Source organism: Chinchilla lanigera, unplaced genomic scaffold, assembly GCF_000276665.1.
Source record: "Chinchilla lanigera isolate Chin_1 unplaced genomic scaffold, ChiLan1.0 scaffold00049, whole genome shotgun sequence".
Classification (NCBI taxonomy): domain Eukaryota; kingdom Metazoa; phylum Chordata; class Mammalia; order Rodentia; family Chinchillidae; genus Chinchilla; species Chinchilla lanigera.
Genome location: NW_004955450.1, coordinates 14,801,101 through 14,819,464, shown reverse-complemented (window position 1 = coordinate 14,819,464; position 18,364 = coordinate 14,801,101). Strand labels below are relative to the sequence as shown.

The 18,364-nt window shown below is 40.1% G+C and overlaps 1 long non-coding RNA gene across 1 annotated transcript in view; it reads right to left on the bottom strand.

The window, feature by feature from the left end:
* Positions 1–497: 497 nt before the first annotated feature.
* The window catches only part of LOC106149580, a 32,890-nt gene continuing 15,023 nt past the window's right edge, over positions 498–18,364 (bottom strand). Inside the window, exon 2 of the long non-coding RNA XR_001235851.1 lies at positions 498–969. This is a non-coding gene — a long non-coding RNA (uncharacterized LOC106149580). The remainder of the gene's footprint in view (positions 970–18,364) is intronic.

The window sequence follows — 18,364 nt, the reverse complement described above, 5'->3', positions numbered from 1 at the left end:
AGAGTCTTACTCAGCTGACTGCAGTCACTCTTTAAATTTCATGTTGACTTCACATGCAAAACAAATTCACCTACATCCTAACATACTCTCAGCATTGGTTCATGTCCAGAATCCCATCTAAACATCAGGAGCTCAAAAGTTCCAAACTCATCAACTAAATCATCTAAGTAAATTAATTGTAAGTGAAATTCTGAGTATGATCTATCCTGGGGGTAAAATTCTTCTCCGCTAAGTGATCTGCTTCCAGAACACAGTGATGAGACTCAGGCAGGGTGGCAGATGTTCCATCCTAAAGGCAGAAAATGGACAGAAATGAGAAGTCACTGCTCCTAAGGACTTTAAAATCAGAAAATTACATCAGGTTTCAAGAACTGGAAATAATTGTCTGAGGCTCAAGAATTTACCTTCTGGTCTCCTGGCTCTACCCATTAGGCCTAAGACTCCACCCTTAAGGTCAGCCTTCCTTTCTTGAAAGGAAGCAAAGAATTTTAGCTCAGTGGTTTTACCAACCTTTTTCCTATTGATGATGGTTAATGTTGACTGTCAAATGACTGGATTGAAAGACACCCAGGAAGTTGGTACAGGTCATTTTTAAGTGTTTGTGAGGCCGTTCCCAGAGATAGTTGCCATACAGGTCAGCAAATGGAGGGAGGTTGACTTTCCCCTAGGGTGGCAGCACTGTCCCATAGGTAGGGGGTCCAGACGGAACAAATAGCTGAAGAAGGAGGAAGTGTCCATGGACATGGTATGCAAGTTCCATTCTTGAGTGGGTGCACATTTTTGCTGCTGCCTTCTCCTGTTGACATCAGACTCCAGGTTGTTCAGCCTTTGAACGTGGACTCATATCAGGGACTCTCCAGGAAGTATGCAGACCCTCAGCTTGAGACTGGGACTGTGTCAGTTGTCTCTCTTGTTCTGAAACTTTCAACTTCTTGGATGGAGCATCTGCTAGGTTCCCAGCTTTACCACCTGTAGACAGCAATTTTGGGGATACTCAGCCTCTGGTCATGTGAACCAACCTCATAAATCCTGTTAATATATTCAATGGTTCTATTCCTCTAGAGAATCTGTCTAATACTTGCTTGTATAATTTTGGGAGTCAGACAAGCTTCCTTCATTTAAGCTGGCAATGTTTCTGCTGATACAACTGTCTCAAAATAATTGTGGGTCTCCTGTGTATATCATGATGATTCATGCCATTAGAATACAGCAGTGATGGCAAATCTTTTAGAGACCAAGTGCCCAACCCAAAGCCCATTTATCTATTGCAAAGTGCCAACACTGCAATCAAACCTGAATACTAAGGTCTTTATTTAGAAAAAAACAACTCATATATTAACATCTTTTGTCTTCAAAGAAAAACACAATAACACATGTGCCATAGGTTCACCACCACTGGATTAGAGGATTCTCCACAGATACTTCCTGGATAATTGTATCTGCAGTCCTGACTTTTCCTGAAATTGTTGAGAGGCTCCATGAGGCACAAAATCTCTTCCAAGAACACTCTGTGTTAATGAATGTTCTGATATTTGATGCTTCCAAAGTTCAAACAAAATGTTCCAGAGGCAGAGCCTTGACTTTCTCTCTACTGCATATTTCCCTGAAAACAGAGCTTCCAATTTTAGCATCTATCAGCAATCAGGACAAGCCAAACATTTCCATAAACTATCTGGTGTTGGTTACTTTTACTCATTCCCTTCATGTATCCCTTTTCTCTTTTTATATCACATGCAGAAAGAAGAAACTAGAGTGCATCTTCAACAATTTCTCATCAGCTAAATGCATTAGGTTGTGGATATCTTTGGGGGGGGCATAATTCAGCCTTGTATGCCAGTACACATAATTGTTGTTCTGTTTGTGTCTAAGTCAAAACCTGGTTATAAAAGGAATGAATAAAAAGATGTGGTATTTTTATATAGTGAAGTACTATTAAGCCACAAAGAAGGATAAACTTGAGACTTTTACAGGTAAATGGATGCAACTTGGGGCCACACTCATAAGTGAAATAAAACATCATATTGCCTCCCCAGTGTGAGAAACTGAATGAGTAAATAAGTTCTAAAATGTGCAATAGATATTGTGAAATGGGAAGAAATTGTTCAAAAGGGAAAAGGAACTCGGATGAGTGAAAAGAGAAAAGACAGGGAAAAGGGGAAAAATGCAAGTCAGTTATACTATTTGTGTCTCTTAGTTCATTAAAAAAGAAGGCTTGTGCTAATATAGCGTGGAGAAATTTTTATGTCTGTATCTTATACCCTGAACAACTACTTTAAAGATAACAATACCTAATGTATTAACTATTGTTATCGTCCTATTATTTTGTTATGAAATTTACATTTTTCACATAAAATTAAAACACATACAAAGAAAGGTCTGGTTGTTACTGAACACATCATTCATTCATGGAGCAGACAGCTGAGTATCAAGAACCCAAAGGCCAGATTCAATTCTACAAGAAGTTCCTAATAATGACAACCTGCGTGTTATGCTATTTACACATAATCACACAGCAGATCTGTGACACGTGTCACACTAGCTTAAGTTACAAACTACTCGCTAGGGCAAACTAATTTTACTCACATTTAAAATATACTAAGATCTTTGGCTCATGTACCTGCATTGCTGAAAGAACACATGAAGGAAGCTCATAATTCAGGGTAGATAAGTGAAAGATGAAGTAGTTACGTGGCCCTAGTGTTCACTTACCCCCCACACGTTTGTTGGTATCCACGTGGGGCTCTCCTGTGACCCCAAAATGAAAAAAAGATTATACACACTACAAGTTAAATATGTTGACAACACACAGTGACTCTTGCCTCTTGAAGAACTACCTTCTCTTATATTAAAAGAAAAAAATACTATCCCAGTTCCCCACCGTAGCTCACACGTAACCTTGCGTTAAGACAAGAGAGCGAAAGGGTGCTGCTGAAGGAACTGACGGGGTTCGTGTCCATTAACCCCACTTGCCAGTGAGACCAGTGACACAGAAGAGCTTACAGAGTTTGCCCAGGATCACAGTGTAGTTATAGGGGGAGCCAGAACCTGGATCGCCACATCAAGGCTCCCGATGGACCCCTTTAATGTTCACACAAACTCTTAAAATAGATTATGAGTCCCAGCTTACAAAGGAAGAAGCTGAGGCTTTTGGGATAGGCTGCAAAGAGTAAGCCCCTCAACTACTAGGAGCTGGGATCCGAATTAAGATCTCTCAGGCTCTGACCTCACACTCTTCCTGCTGTGACCCGCTGCCTCTAATGAGCAAAGCTCCTTGGAACTCCTTCAGGCCACTCAGGTGCTCTTGGAAGTAGCTTGGATTCCTGTCCCAAATTTGTGGGGCTTTGGAGAAAATGGACTGGTCATGTTGGCCCTTTCTGCTGCATAAGTATCTCCAGCCTTCCCCTTCCCAAGGAAGTGTGTGCTGCTCAATGAATAACGTCCAAAGTGCTAATGTAGAGAGAGCTTGTGCAACCTGAGAGTCCTCTGGGCAATAGGACCCAAACTAACTCACACTAAAGATCAGTTAATTGGTCTTCAGGTGTAACTTGAATGCAAAAACTGTCTCCCAGATGAGAGGAAGCTGGCTTGATGCAAGTCAGATGGTGGAGGGGTTCAATCTATGGGCTCTGGAGTCAGGGACATGTGGGTCTGATCCCCAGCTCTTCACCCTGTACCAGCTGGTGACCTCGGACATCATATTCAGCCAGGGTGTCTTGGTTCCCTTCTACATAGACTAGGGATGATCATAGCACCAACTTTATTGCATTTTATAAATTTTAAACTAGAGAATATGTGTAAAATGCTTATTTAGCACTAGGCTTCTAGTAAGCAGACAGAAACATTAGCAATGAGAATCAATAATGACAAAACTACAGCTGATGCCGCAAAGAACTGGGGCCCACATCAGGTTGCTTGGTGGATTCTGCATCTAGCAATAGTAAACTTACTAATAGTAATATTAACTAATATTTAACTGGCAAATACATAGGTTTCATTTATATCAAAACTATTCTAAGTGCTGCACACATGGTGTCTTGTTTAGGCTTCAGAATATCTCTACTGAGTCTTTGGATAACTTGATTATCTCTCTTTTCCAGAGGAAAAAAAAACTGACACTCCAAGAGAGCTTACCTATCTTACCCAAGGTCACACAGCTGACAAGGGTGCAATCCAAGAAATGAATCAGGAAGACTGGCGCCACTGTCCTTGTTAATAACCACCGCACCACCTGGTGTTCACTGTGACACAGCAATAGACTGCTAGTGCAAAGAGGTAACTTCTGTGATCCTAGCTAGCTGATTTCCAAAGTCCACCCCAGCTGACACATTTTCAATGGCAGGCAAAGAGAAATGTCTGACTGTCCAGCTTATGTGTGGATGTGAGAAGTTCAGCGTTCAGTGGTTCCAGCTGCCAACCTCCTGCAGCCGTGGGGCAAAGGAACGGGCTTGCAAGTCCCCGCAGTTAACACTGCCACCAGCCACCTGGCTGCTCGATTAGTGAGAGCCCCTGAACAGACATCAGGAGTTTGAGCTTCCCACCCAGCCCCTCTCTTTGAACAGGCTGCAGCTGCTTCCGACGTTGTTCTTTGGCCAGGATGTGGTCAAAAAGTTCACACCTAAGAAAGTCCATTTAAGAGGATTTAAAAGAAAAAACAACAGAAGCAGGTGGAGTAGAAGTAAACGAGTCACCTTTTGCCCCTAGCACTGCTCCAACAGCTGGGAAGGACTGGGCAAACCAGCAATGCTGGATCATAAACCTCTCTGTAACTCCAGACCCACCGCTTCTTTGAACAGAGTCCTGCCAGGGACTCTCACTCTGTAGCAAAATAACCTGCAGTGGGAGAGGGAATTGCTGCTGGAACTCAGGGGTGACGTGCAAGAGGAGAAGAGTAATTTAAGAAACTGGAAATCACTAGCAAAGGTGCCTTGGCCAGTTCATTGTGGAACTGCGGCAACCTCTAGAGCCCAGTGTACTTGTTGTGTAAGCGACCACAGACATGAAGAGATGAAGAAAGCATTGCAGAGGGTCAGACTGCTCTCAGTGACTGTCAGCTTGTATCCTGGAACTGCACCTCCTGGAAGCTGAGCTCTAAAAAGAATGGGGGTGGTGAGAGGGAGATTTGTAGGGGCTGGGTACGCTGTGATGCCTTGATTCAAAATCAGAAATACTGACTTGAAAAAATATGTGATGTCACTTATTTTGGTATAAACTGCCAAATTCAAATCACAGACATTTTAATACCCCTCACCCAAACATTGCATAGCATACTCTCCTTTCCATAAAGAGTTGTGGGGTAACATTCTAAATGCTTTTGAAGAGGTTGTGACCACTTTTATGTAGGGTTATAAACAGAGTGACTAACATTCTCTGTTTGACTGGGGAACAAAGGGAAATATTTAGTCTCCAGGCAGCCAGCTGTAGTCACCCTAGGTATATAAAACTAGCAAAATAAACTATAGTGATACGGAAGGAGTGAAGTCATAGGATGCAATAGGATACTGACTTTTCTGTTTAGTACTGAAGTTATTTAACTATGTAATATCACATATAAAGAAAAATTACTCATTTTGGGCACCTCTTCTAAAACAATTGCTGAGGGTAGCAACTGTCATGGAATTACCATTTTTAGTTTCAGAGACCTTTTCAGTCATTCACATCTCTTCTTATCTGTCAGGATCATGCCAATTAATAAAATGGCAATCAAAATATTTTTATTAACAAAAGCAAGAAAATAAACCCATGTAACCTATTTCAAATCAAGAATATTTTTTCACAGAAATCATAGTGTTAGATTTATTCTTTTAAAGTTAATTAAACTTTTGAAAAATATCCACTGTCCTCAAGGTTACTGAATTTAATCTGTTCATAGAAAGGACAATTTTGATTCTGGGATCTGCTACCCCATTTTATACATATATACACACTTTTGAACACTTTTTTGAAGAGTAGGTTTTTAAATAGACTGAATCTATGACATATTTGAAATACATATCAGATATTCTTTGGAAACAGGCTAATTTGACAGATGGAATGCCTAACTCTGAAATTCCTCCTAAACAGTGAATCTGTAATTCTCATCACAACCTAAATTATTGGTGACATACTACAAAATGTTTGTTTAGATTAGGTTCCAATGAAAATGTTAACATCATCACTATAAAATATCTTTTACCTTTGTTTCTTTTTAAAAATAATGACACATCAAGTAGCACCCATTGTTTAATTTGACCTGTTACAAGAATTTGAGCTTCTAGGGGAGACTTCCAGGAAGATGGTGGAGTGGTGAGCTGCAAAGAAAGAGCCTTGCTGAGATTTGGTGTCCAGACACTGGAATATAGTAACATGAGGGACAGAAGGAGGAAAGTGCATTCTTGGGACCCAGCAAGGATCTGAAGCAAGAATTGCAGCCCACAGGGAGAGTGAGGAGAGGGACCTCAGCACAGAAGAGGTAGCAAGTGGCATTTTCTCCCTGACTCCCAGCTCACAGTGTGGGAGGTGTGGCTTGTATCTGCAGATGCATGGTGGCTACCAGTGACTGCAGAGGCCTCCACAGAGAAACCCACCAGTGAAACAGAGCAGTGGATTCTCTGGACTGGAGTGGCTTGTCAGTTATCAGTTATCAGTTTCCAAAATGGGTCGCCATTTTGGAAAAGGGCCAACTGAGCTCAGAACTCAAAGCAGCTGCGGGTATGCTCCATCTAGTGGCTCAGAGTGTCAGGGTGAGGTACAGCTGAGTTCCAGCTGGCAGGAGGTCAGGGAGAAAAGTTCAAGCCAGCAAGTAGCTGAGTTCAAGCCTGCAGAAGGCACCTGGAGTGTGGGGGGATGAACAGTTTGGGTCCCAATATCACTGCAAAAAGCCAGATGCAGCCTGAGCTTCACTGGATTATCCACCACCCTGCCGTAATTCTATGATTGGCTTGCTGGGATTACTCAACAAAGATTGGCCCTGTCTGTCCTTTTGGTCTATCCTCTTGGTCTTCAGAGACATGCCCTGAAGTGGACATTTTTTCCCTTCTGTTGCTTTTCTTCCTTTCTGTGTTTTGTCTTTTTCTCTTCTTCTTCATTGTTTGTTCTTGTTTTTATATATGTGTAAACATTGTTTCTAGTTTTTGTTTATTTGTTTTGTTGTTTGTTTGTTCTGTTCTTGTTTCTCCCTTCTTTCTTTTCCTCCTGTCTTCTACACCAGTTTCCCAAACCCTGTATAATCTTCCTTTGTCATTCAGGCTTGCTTCTAATCTCTTTCTCTTTTTCTATTTTTTTCTGCTAACCCCTTTTAAATTTTCATCCTTGAGGCTAAAATTGCCATATTGAGGGGATATTCACTGTATACCATTTACTGGTCTGTTTTAGATTTTGTTATATAACAATGAATCTTGTGCATACAGTTAAAGGTGGCAAATTAATAGTTACCACAGTTTGCAATTTTATAGGCTGTATTTAATGCTGTTGTTATCACTGATTGTACTACTTTAGCCAAGGTGACATAATTTTTTCAATCAGTTGTTCCTCCTTGCATGCCAAGGCTAAGATTACCTGAGAGACATCAACCATATCATAGTCCAGAGCCAAAGAACCAGAGGCTATGCCAAATAGGCAGCAACTTCTAATCCCGAATAAATTGAAGAGGTAGGATCTTGCAACAGACTCAAAGTCCCAAATCCAGCTAATTTGGAAGACATCTCTGAGAAGTAGTCATTTCCTAAGGATTCTCAATACTAGGAATAAAGCTACCTATCATAAGGAATTTACAAGCATCCATACAGGAATTAAATGAAAAAAAAAAATAGAGAATGAGTAGACACCGAAACAAAATGCAACCCCAGGCATCCAGATCACCAACCACAAAGCCAGGGGGCAGTCAGGTGGAACAATTAAAAAACCACCCACCTGGACTCTCTAAAGTGGTAGCAGTGGAAGTACTGAAGCAGATGAATGAGGCTCTAGAAAAAATCAAATCAGAAATAATTTCTCAGATAACTACAGAGATGATGACCATAATGAAGAACAGTCAGTGAATCTATAATAGATACAGCTTTTAAAAAATAGAAGAGATGAGGAAAATGATGGAAACTATGATGCCCAACATAGAAAGGAAATGGAATCCATGAAACAAATTCAAACAGATATCCAGGAGATTAAAAATTTTATTGAAAGTATACAGAGCAGAATGAACCAATGTGAGGACAAAATATCAGATCTAGAAGACAGTATTTTGGTTAGCAATCATGAAAAGAAAGTTTCCTTAAAAATAACAAGGGATCATGAGAAATCAATCCAACAGCTGCTAAATAATGCAAAGAAGGATAGCATAAGATTAGAGTCAATTAAAAAGCAGAAGATAGTGCAAATGACAGGAAAAAAAAACCTCCTCACAAAAGTAATGGCAGTAAAGCCATTCCATGTGACAAGTACCTGGGAAAAAGCAGGGGTAGCTATTCTATTTGCAAAGTGGATTTCAAGCCAAGACTAATCAAGAGATTAGTCTTTACTGCCATTACTTCATAAAAGTAATTACCAAGTATGGAAAAAGAATTTGACATACACCTAAGTGAGGCATATAATAATCCAATTAGCCATTTCAAAAAAGTTTACATCAAGGCATATAATAGTTAAGATTCCAGAAATTCAACACAAGAACAGAATATTAAAAGCTGTTAGAAAAAGAAATAAATCATCTATAAAGGAAAGCCCATCAGAATCACAGCTGACTTCTCAAAACAAACCCTTAAGGCAGGAGAACTTGGAGTGAAGTATTTCAAGCTGTAAAAGAAAGTAACCTCCAGCTCAGAATGACGTTCCCCACAAAACTATCTTTCAAAATTGATGGAGAAATCAGATATATCCATGACAAAGAACACCTAAAGAAATTCATGGCCACTAACTCAGCACTCCAAAATGTTCTGAAGGACATTCTGGAAAGAGATAATAAGGGCTACAACTCCATAAACCCCATCAAAATGAATCCACCAGGCAAGGCAGATAATTAAACAGAGGGAAAAGAAAGGGGACCAACAACAGGAAAATAACATGAAAAGGATAAGTCAATACCTATCAGCTATAACCATCAATGTGAATGGTCTTAGTTCACCAATCAAGAGATGCAATGACAGAATGGATCAAGAAATGCATCAGGAAACAGAATGCAGAATGGATCAAGCAGAATGGATCAAGAAACAAGACCCAGCAGTATGATACATACAAGAAACACATTTAACTCAAAAAAAATTCATAGATTGAAAGTCAAAGAATGGGAAACAATATTCCATGTGACAAGTACCTGGGAAAAAGCAAGGGTAGCTATTCTATTTGCAGACAAAGTACCTGGGAAAAAGCAAGGGTAGCTATTCTATTTGCAGACAAAGTTTCAAGCCAAGATTAATCAAGAAAGGCAATGAAAATCACTATATCCTTGTAAATAGGGTGATCCAAGAGGGAGAGATAATAATCATAAATATATATGTACCAAAAATCAACATACCTAACTATATAAAACAAATATTAACAGACATGAAAAATCAAATAAGCATGAGTACAACTCTAATGGGAGACCAAAACACTCCACTGTCAAATAGACAGGTCAAACAGACCAAAAAAAAAAAAGAAAAAATCAACAAAAAATATCAGACTTGAACCAAAGTTTGGAACAAATGGACTTAGCAAATGTCTACAGAGTGTTTTACCCCACAACATGAGCATACGCATTATTCTCAGCTGCACACGTGATGTTCTCCAAAACAGATCACATACTGGCTCAAAGCACATGCTTAAGTAAATGCAAAAGAATTGAAATTATATTATGCATATTATCAGACCATAGCACAACAAGACTAGAAATCAATAGCAAAAGAAGCATAAAAACTTTATAAACACATGGAAATTATATAACACCCTCCTGAACAACTAATGCATCAGAAATGAAATGAAAGAAGAAATTAAGCCAGGCGTGGTGGTGCATGCCTGTAATTCCAGCACTTGGGAGGCTGAGGCAGGAGGACCATTGGGAGTTTGAGGCCAGCCTGGGCTACAAAGTGAGCTCAAGACCAGCCTGAAATGCATAGTGAGACCTTGTCTCAAACAGACAAAAAAAAAAAAAAAAAAGAAGAAGAAGAAATTAGACAGTTTCTACAGATAAATGATAATATCAATACAAATTACTATGATTTATGGGATATAATGAAAGCATTTCTATAAGGGAAAATTATAGCAGTGAATTCCCATATCAGAAAAACAGAGCAAACTCAAATAAAGATCCTAATGTTTAACCTCAAGTTTCTAGAAAAAGAAGAGCTGGTCAAGCCCAAAGCTCACATGAAGGAGAAAATTATAAAGATCAGAGAAAACAATTGATGAAATTGAGACTAAGAAAATAATACAAAGAATCAATGAATCAAAGAGTTGGATTTTCTAAAAAGATTAATAAGAGTGACTAGACCTTATCCAACCTTATTCAAAAAGGAAAGAAAAAACTCAAAGCCATGCAACTAGGAATGAGAAAGGTGAAATCACAACAGATCCTGCCGAAATCCAGAAGACCATCAATACTTACTTTGAGAACCTGTATCCAAAAAAGATGGAAAACACAGAAAAAATGAACAGATGCCTGGATAATACAAATTACCAAAGCTGAATCAAGAAAATATAAAAATTCTCAATAACCCAATATCAGTCAATGAAATTGAAGATGTAATTGAAAACCTACCAACAAAGAAAAGGCCAGGTCCTGATGGGCTCACTGCTGAGTTCTATAAGAAACTTAGACAAGATCTAATGTCACTCCTTCCCAAAATCTTCAATGAAATTGAAGGGGAAGAAATACCCCCAAACTCATTTCTGGAAGCATTACCCTGACACCAAAACCAGAGAATGAACTAAACTAAAAAAGAGAACTACAGGACAATTCCTCAAATGAACAGAGACACAAATGTCTTCAATAAGATACTGGCAAAGAGACTGCAGCAAATCATCCAGAACGTTGTTCACCAAGACCAAGTAGGATTCATCCCAGGGATGCAGGGATGGATTAACATACACAAATCAAGATGTAATACACTATATTAATAGAACAAGGAGAAAAACCACACAATCATATCAATACATGCAGAAAAAGCATTTGACAAAGCCCAACACCCATTCATGATAAAAAAATCTACAAAAATTTGAATAAATGGTCTTTATCTCAGTCTGACAAATGCCATCTAACACAAACCAGAAGCCAACACCATACTAAATGGTCAGTAACTGAAAGCCTTTACTCTAAAATAAGGAACAAGACAAAGATGTACACCATCACCACTATACTGACTCAGTATAGTTCTGGAAACATTAGTCAGAGCAATTAGACAAGAGAAAGACATAAAAGAATAGGAAAGAAAGAAGGTAAATTATCATTATTTGTAGATGACATGATACTATACATTAAAAACTCCAAAATCTCTACCAAAAGACTTCTAGATTTAATAACCAAATTCAGTAGCATAGCTGGATAAAAAATCAACACTTGAAAATCAATAGCATTCTACACAAATAACAATAGCACCTGTACACAAATAACAAATGCACTTAGAGAGAAATAAGAGAAACTACACTTTTCACAATAGCATAAAAAATGAAATACTTATGAGTCAGTCTAATGAAGTAAGTAAAAGAGTTCTACATTGAAAACTACAGTATTGTGAAAAAGGAGATTGAAGAGGATATCAGAAAATGCAAAGATATCCTTTTTCTGGGTAGGAAGAACCAAAGTAGTGAAAATGGTCATACTTACAAAATTGGTATGCAGATTTAATGCAATCCCAATCAAAATACTAATAACATACCAAAAAGATGCTTAGAATAGCAAAAGCAATTCTGGGCAACAAAGACCCTATCAAGTCAGGGGGCATCACAATTCTTCCTCCATCAGGTCTGATTCCACAATCTGTACTCTTTCTAATATTCTACTGGGCAAACCTGTTTCAACTTGTTCTGTTCAAAACAGGTTTCAAAAGGCAGAGGAGAAAATGCAGCACTTCTCTATGGAAAAATCTTTTACAAGAACAGTAGAAGCTTACAGTGGTGTACATCCTACTTCTAGTTTTCAGAACTTTGATTCTCTATGTGAAATATCACAACTCTAAGATGTCTGGAACTTACAGCTTGCAAAACCACATTTTGTCTTCACTGAATCTGCTCTTATTAAGTCAAGGACTCATTATAGGAATAAATGGGCCAACCCATGGCAGTGTGCTATCTCTGCTCAGCCCCAGACCTTTCATGCCACAGCGACTCCTAAGAGAGAGAGACATTAATTATGGATGCGACTCCTGATCTCATATCTTTACTGTCCAGTGCCAAAGTCCACCTTTTGGTTACAAGGTTCTCACCATCTACCATACGAGCCAGAAATGTGGAAGTCAACCTAGACTTTTTCTTTCTCCTTACTTCTCACCACTACTTTTCATTAATCTACTAATTTTGGCCTTTTGATAATTTACTCCCTTACCACTGTTATTGATTTAATTTGGGTCTTGAGGATTTCTACTTCATCTTGCTGAGCACTAAGAAACCTGTCTGTCCCCGCTGCATACGCACATATGCCCAGTAATACTCTGTGTTGTGTCTTCAACAGAATTCCTAAACTCCCATTTGATCATAGCCATTGCTTAAAATATTTGATGGTTCGCTATATAAAATCCAAACTCCTTGTAGCAAAACAAACAACAACAACAACAACTCTTTTCATTACTCTACAAGCTTTACTCTTCCAATCATTCCCTCGTGCACCTCACCAACACCTACAGTTCTCTGAATGAAACTAAACATGTATTTCTTGGCCTCTTGCTATGTGCCAGGCAACGTACTAGGCAGTGGGGATACCATAGTGAGCAAGGCAGAGATGGTTCCCGGCCTCATGGCAATCAGTCCAAAAGTGGGGCTGCGGGTATAGCTGAGGAGAGAGCGCACGCTTTGTGTGAACAAGGCCCTGGGTTTGATGGATACCAGGAAGAAGGAAGGAAGGGAGACAGGGCAGGAAAAACGTCTGAAATGAATATCAAGTAAATAATGAGCTGTGTGATTAATCTAGAAAATGGTTAAGTGCAAGGGCACATGGCAGAGAAATGTGTCAGGGAAAGTAAAGGGTTGACCCAGAGAAATGGAGACTGGATGAGCTGGCCAGCAGAGATGAGAGGGCAGCCCCATGCAGCTGAGCTGTGCTTATGTGCATGCGTCGTGCCCTGGTCACCCCTCCACACATATCCTGCCTTGCCCTGGGCTGTTTATCTCTCCAGCCTCATGGACCCTCTTCAGACAGGAGGGCTGGCACACCTGTCTGTGCAGATGTTTGCTGGTGATGATGACGATGACATTAGCTATATTTTATGTGACAGTACTACAATATATGGATAAATTACTGATAAAGTTTACAACAACCACCATAAATAGACAATATACTTGTTTTTAGAAAGAAAAATAAGGGCTAGAATGGCTAAGAAAATCTTCAAAATCAGATGACCAGATGGAGTCAGATTTAAGTCCAAATCTATTTAATTTTGCAGTCTTTCTATTCTACTGTGGCACCCAGCTACTAATGCTCATAAGGTACATTGTGACCAAGATCAAGCTCTGCTGGATGCCAAACTCCAGGGAAGAGGGATATTCTGCCTGCCATCATATGAACAGTGTGGTCCTCCATACCATTTGGGAGTTCAGTGGGGGCCCTCCTGTACCCACAGGTATTTTTATCCATGGCTCTATGGAAAGAATCCAGATTCTGGACCTGTGCCCCTGAGGACAAGGTCATGGTAAGTACACCAAGTCTTCAAATAGCACCTGCTCTCTACCCAAAGCCTGCTCCCCGGCAGCAGCCTCTGCCCAACTTCACCTGGCATTCAGTGCCCCAGAGCAGGGCACAGAGTAAGAAGAGGCTAGAGGGGCCTTTGTTATGGTCTCTGGTGCTCTGGGGAAGAGCACTCACAACAGGCTGTTACGGTTTGTGTCTGGGTGTCTCCCCAGAGCCTCATGTAGTCATGGGGAGGGCTTTCAGAGTTTATGATTGATCCATGATCCAATGCTGTGATTGTGGATGTGAGTGCTATACCCGCCCTGGGGCAGATAGTTTGCAGATGTAAGGGAGAGAAAGAGGCAGCTTGCCTCCATTTCTCTCTTGTGCTCTTGTTGCTTTTGCTGTTTTCTGCCACCATGAAAGTTTGCCCTCTGCCATGTGCCACTCTGCCTTGGAGCCAGCTGAGTATGGACTGAAACCTCACAAACTGTGAGCTAAATAAACTTTTCCTTTCTTAATTCTAGGTGTCAAGTATTTTGTCTCAGCAAAGAGAGAAAAGTAACCAAGACAGAGGTCAAGGTAGGAATTACTGCAAAGGACCACAGGTGAGAAGGTGGTGGGCAGGTGAGGTAGCAGGTATAGTGGGTGGCAGAACTAAGATCTTCGCAGAAGACGGCCAAGAAGCTCTCTTGGAACTTCAGACATCTGGCCATGCTTTAGGCTAAGAAGGAAGCAACAGATTCAAGATATGAAAAGGACAAGGCGTCTCCAAAGAGGGGAGAGGTAAGATCTCAAAGACACACATGGGGTCAGTTCAAGGGCATGGGGGAAGGGATTAGCCCTGGTGTATTGAATGACTTCCCCAGTGAATGGGACAAAAGGAGGACAGAGGAGAATTGCCATTGAGAGGCTCTGAGATCACTAGAAACCGGGATCCCCAGTACTAAACTAGGATTTCTTTACTACGGATTTGCATGAGACTCTTTAGTAACTACAAAGTTTCCAGCCCTTAACATGAACTTTGGAGGATGTTTGGGTGTAATTCTGGATGGTGAGATAAATTTGTAAATTCTGAGAAACTGCCAGAAGCTGTGACTAGAATGCTAGAATGTACTACGTTACATGGAGAAAAGAGCAGATAGCAATATCCTAGGGAAAAGAACAGGATGAGACATCCTAGGGGTTACAGGCATCTGACGAGAAAGAGGACTAAGCTAGAAGGGGGAATAATAACCTTTGTGTTCATGCCCTTTGGCCCTACGTCCCTCCTTCATCCCATACATTGCTGTACGAAGACCATGATAAAAGCAATTAGGAAACTATAAAGAACCTTGAACTCTTGTTAAATAGATGAATGGGTAGGTGGACGTTTGGATGGACAAACAAAAGGACAGACAGGTAGATGAAAGGCAACTAGAACACCTAGATAGAGAAGAAAGTATAAAATGAACTTCTATTGAAATATTTCAAATATGAGTCCCTATGGGGAGATTATAAGTGCTGTATTATTGAGTAGATATAAAGTATTATGGTCTTTCCTCTGACTTTCCGATGCGGTCAGCGACAGGAAAGAGCTGAAAAATGGGAAGGAGAGACTTCTCTCAAAGTGTTTGCTTAGTGAGAACTAAGATTAGCAGTTACTCATAACGAGCACTTTTCAAAGTAAAAATAGGAAGAAGCACCAAACACTTACCTTCATAGCTAGATGGGGTAAGCTTAGCTTCTAGAGCTATGGAAAGGGAAATTTGGGACGAACACCGCGAGCTATGTCCACGACAGAATGTAGCGGTACTTCTTCAAACAAACCCCAAATCACCACTCTGGTTAGCAGGAGTGGATCCTTCCCTGAAATTAAAGAGACAGCAGCAAAGGAGCTTCAGGGTTTACAGTTTCTAAATCCTTGCTCTCTATGTTACCGACTCAAGCTTGTAACGGTTCTGTAAATAACGAATACTTACATGCTTATCTCACTGTTTTACTTTTTCGAGAATAGGGAATTCACATATGTTTTGTAGAATAAAGTCATATTTCTATGTGAATATTTGAACTATTTCTTATCTAATACCCAAAGTGCAAGGCTTTCATTGCCAGGATAGCAAAGTAATTCTTGTTTGGGACAGTTGGAGAAAGAAGGGAGGGGAGGTAAGCATTCACAGGGGGAAAATACTGAGGTAAAATCAGGGATAGAGAAGGAAAATACAGTTTTGCTGGAAAGCTTCAGAAGAGTTCTGAGTGCTCCCAGTTCCCAGGTTGACAGCGATAGCCTACTTTGGTCCTCACTGTGGACTCAACTGCTCAATCGCTCCTACAGCTGCCTCACACACTCCTCAGTCCAGCTGACTGGAGACTGAGCTCCTGATCCACTCTCCCGAACCTGTCCCTCGCAGCTGCCCCCTTTCCATGACGGCACTTTGTTCTTCTAGTTGTGCAGACCAACACAACGTGCAGTAATCCAGTATCTCACACTTTTTTCACGGCCCCCATCCGATCATCCACGAATCCTGTCATCTCTGTCTTTGAAACATGGCTCTAGATGAGACTCTACCCCAGCAGCCTCTCACTGCGCTCCCTGGCCTCCCGCTTCATTCTGCCCTCCCCTGGCTGACTCAGCACATTTGTCTCCTTGCGGCTTTCCCGTGGCTTCCTCTGACCGCGCCTTACCGTGCGTGACCTGGCAGCTGTACCCCTCCGCCCCACTGAGGGACGCTGTCCTTCCTGGGTTCCCCGTATCCATGTGACTCTCCCTCAATCTCACCCAAGGCTCTAGTCGAATTTCACTTTCCCAAAGAGGTTTTCCCTGGTTCAACTATCTAAATCGCAAACTTTTTTTTTTTTTTTTGGTACCGGGAATTGAACTCAGGACCTTGCACTTGCCAGGCAGGCGCTTATGCCGCTGAGCTATATCCCCAGCCATTCCCCATTCCCTGGCACTCCCCGTCCCCCTTACCTGATTCGTGTTTCTCCATCTTATTTTGTTCCTCCCATATGACATTTACATTTTATTTGTTTAGCTTATTATCTCTCTACCCTCAGTAGATTTGTAAGCTACATAAGAGGGAAAAGTTCTCTCCCTTTAGTTCATTGCTCTAGCCACTGAACAACACTTAGCACTCAGTAGGTGTTTGAGAAAGGAAGGAAGGAAGGAAGGAAGGAAGGAAGGAAGGAAGGAAGGAAGGAAAAAAAGAAGGAAAGAAGGCAAAAAGGAAAAAAAGGGGAAAGGAAGGAAGGAAGGAGAAAAGGGAGGGAGGGAGGGAGGAAAGGGGAGTAGATAGGCTAATAAATATAGTCCAGTATTGTCAGTGGAGAGTAGATACAGGAACAATTCTTGAAGAATGAACTCAATAATTCCCCACCTTTAAATTGGCTATTAAAAGAAATATGAGACCCAAGAAGGAAAGGGTATTTAGTATGCATATTTGGAAACACACATGGACACACATACATATACACAACGAATTTACGAGTCTTCTACTGAAGCTGAAAAAAAGGTTCCCATAGAACAAGTCACGATCACAGAAGCCCACGGTGCAATTTCATTATTACTAGATGAGCTAAGCAAGACGTCACTGATACTGCCTCTGTTCATAATGTTGTCTGTGTTATTATAGCTCAGTGAATACATGACTAATTAGTGGGCTTGAATGAATTGTTTCTTCTCTTAGCTCTGTAAGCAGGGTTTTCCCCTTAAATCCTAAGGTTCTTAATTTCAAATTTTTCTTACAATAGCAGTTACCAGGAACCAACCCCCTAAACTGTAAAAACTTCTACATTCAATTCTAAACCTAAAAATAAATAACACCTGCATTATCCAATGTTAAAGCTCCTTGTTCTTCCATTAGGATAACTTCTAATGAGAAGTCACCCTAGGCAAGATTTTATCTCTCTTCAACCCATGAGAGAGCACACAATGCCATCATTATTTTCTGTTACTGAATGAGCATTAAAAAGATAACAGCCATAAACATGCATTAAATTAAAAGAAAGCAATAGGAAGAAATTAATAAAAGTAACAGTTTATAAAAGTTACAAGAAATCTACAATAGAAAGCTCCACAGACAAGAGTTGGTGATTTGAAGAAGTTAATACAATTGATAAACCACAGCTGAAACTGATCAAAAAAGAAAAAGATATAAATAAGCACATGAAGAATGACAACAGGAACATTACATATTCTTCAGAAAATTAACAGAGAATGAAGAAATTGCAAGCCACTTTTTGCCTATATATTTGATGGCTTAGATTAAAAGGAGACATTCCTAAAAATTTTTGACAAAGTCAGGAAGAAATGGAAAACTTAAGTAGATTTAATGGTTTTTTAAAAAATCTTCCAATAAAGAAAACACTAAATTCTGATGGCTTCTGCAGAAATTCTACAACACATAAAATTAAGGTTAATTATACTTTTCCACAAGTCTCCAGAGACCAGAACAAGAGAACACATCCCCAGCTATCATGAATCTGGTATAACTTTGATTCCAAAATTTATAAGGACCATAGATGAGAAAGGCAAATTGTAGACCAACCTCATTCATGAATGTTGAAACAAAAAAAGACCTTATGAGTCTTCCATCTAGAACATATAAAGAATTAAAAAGCATCAGC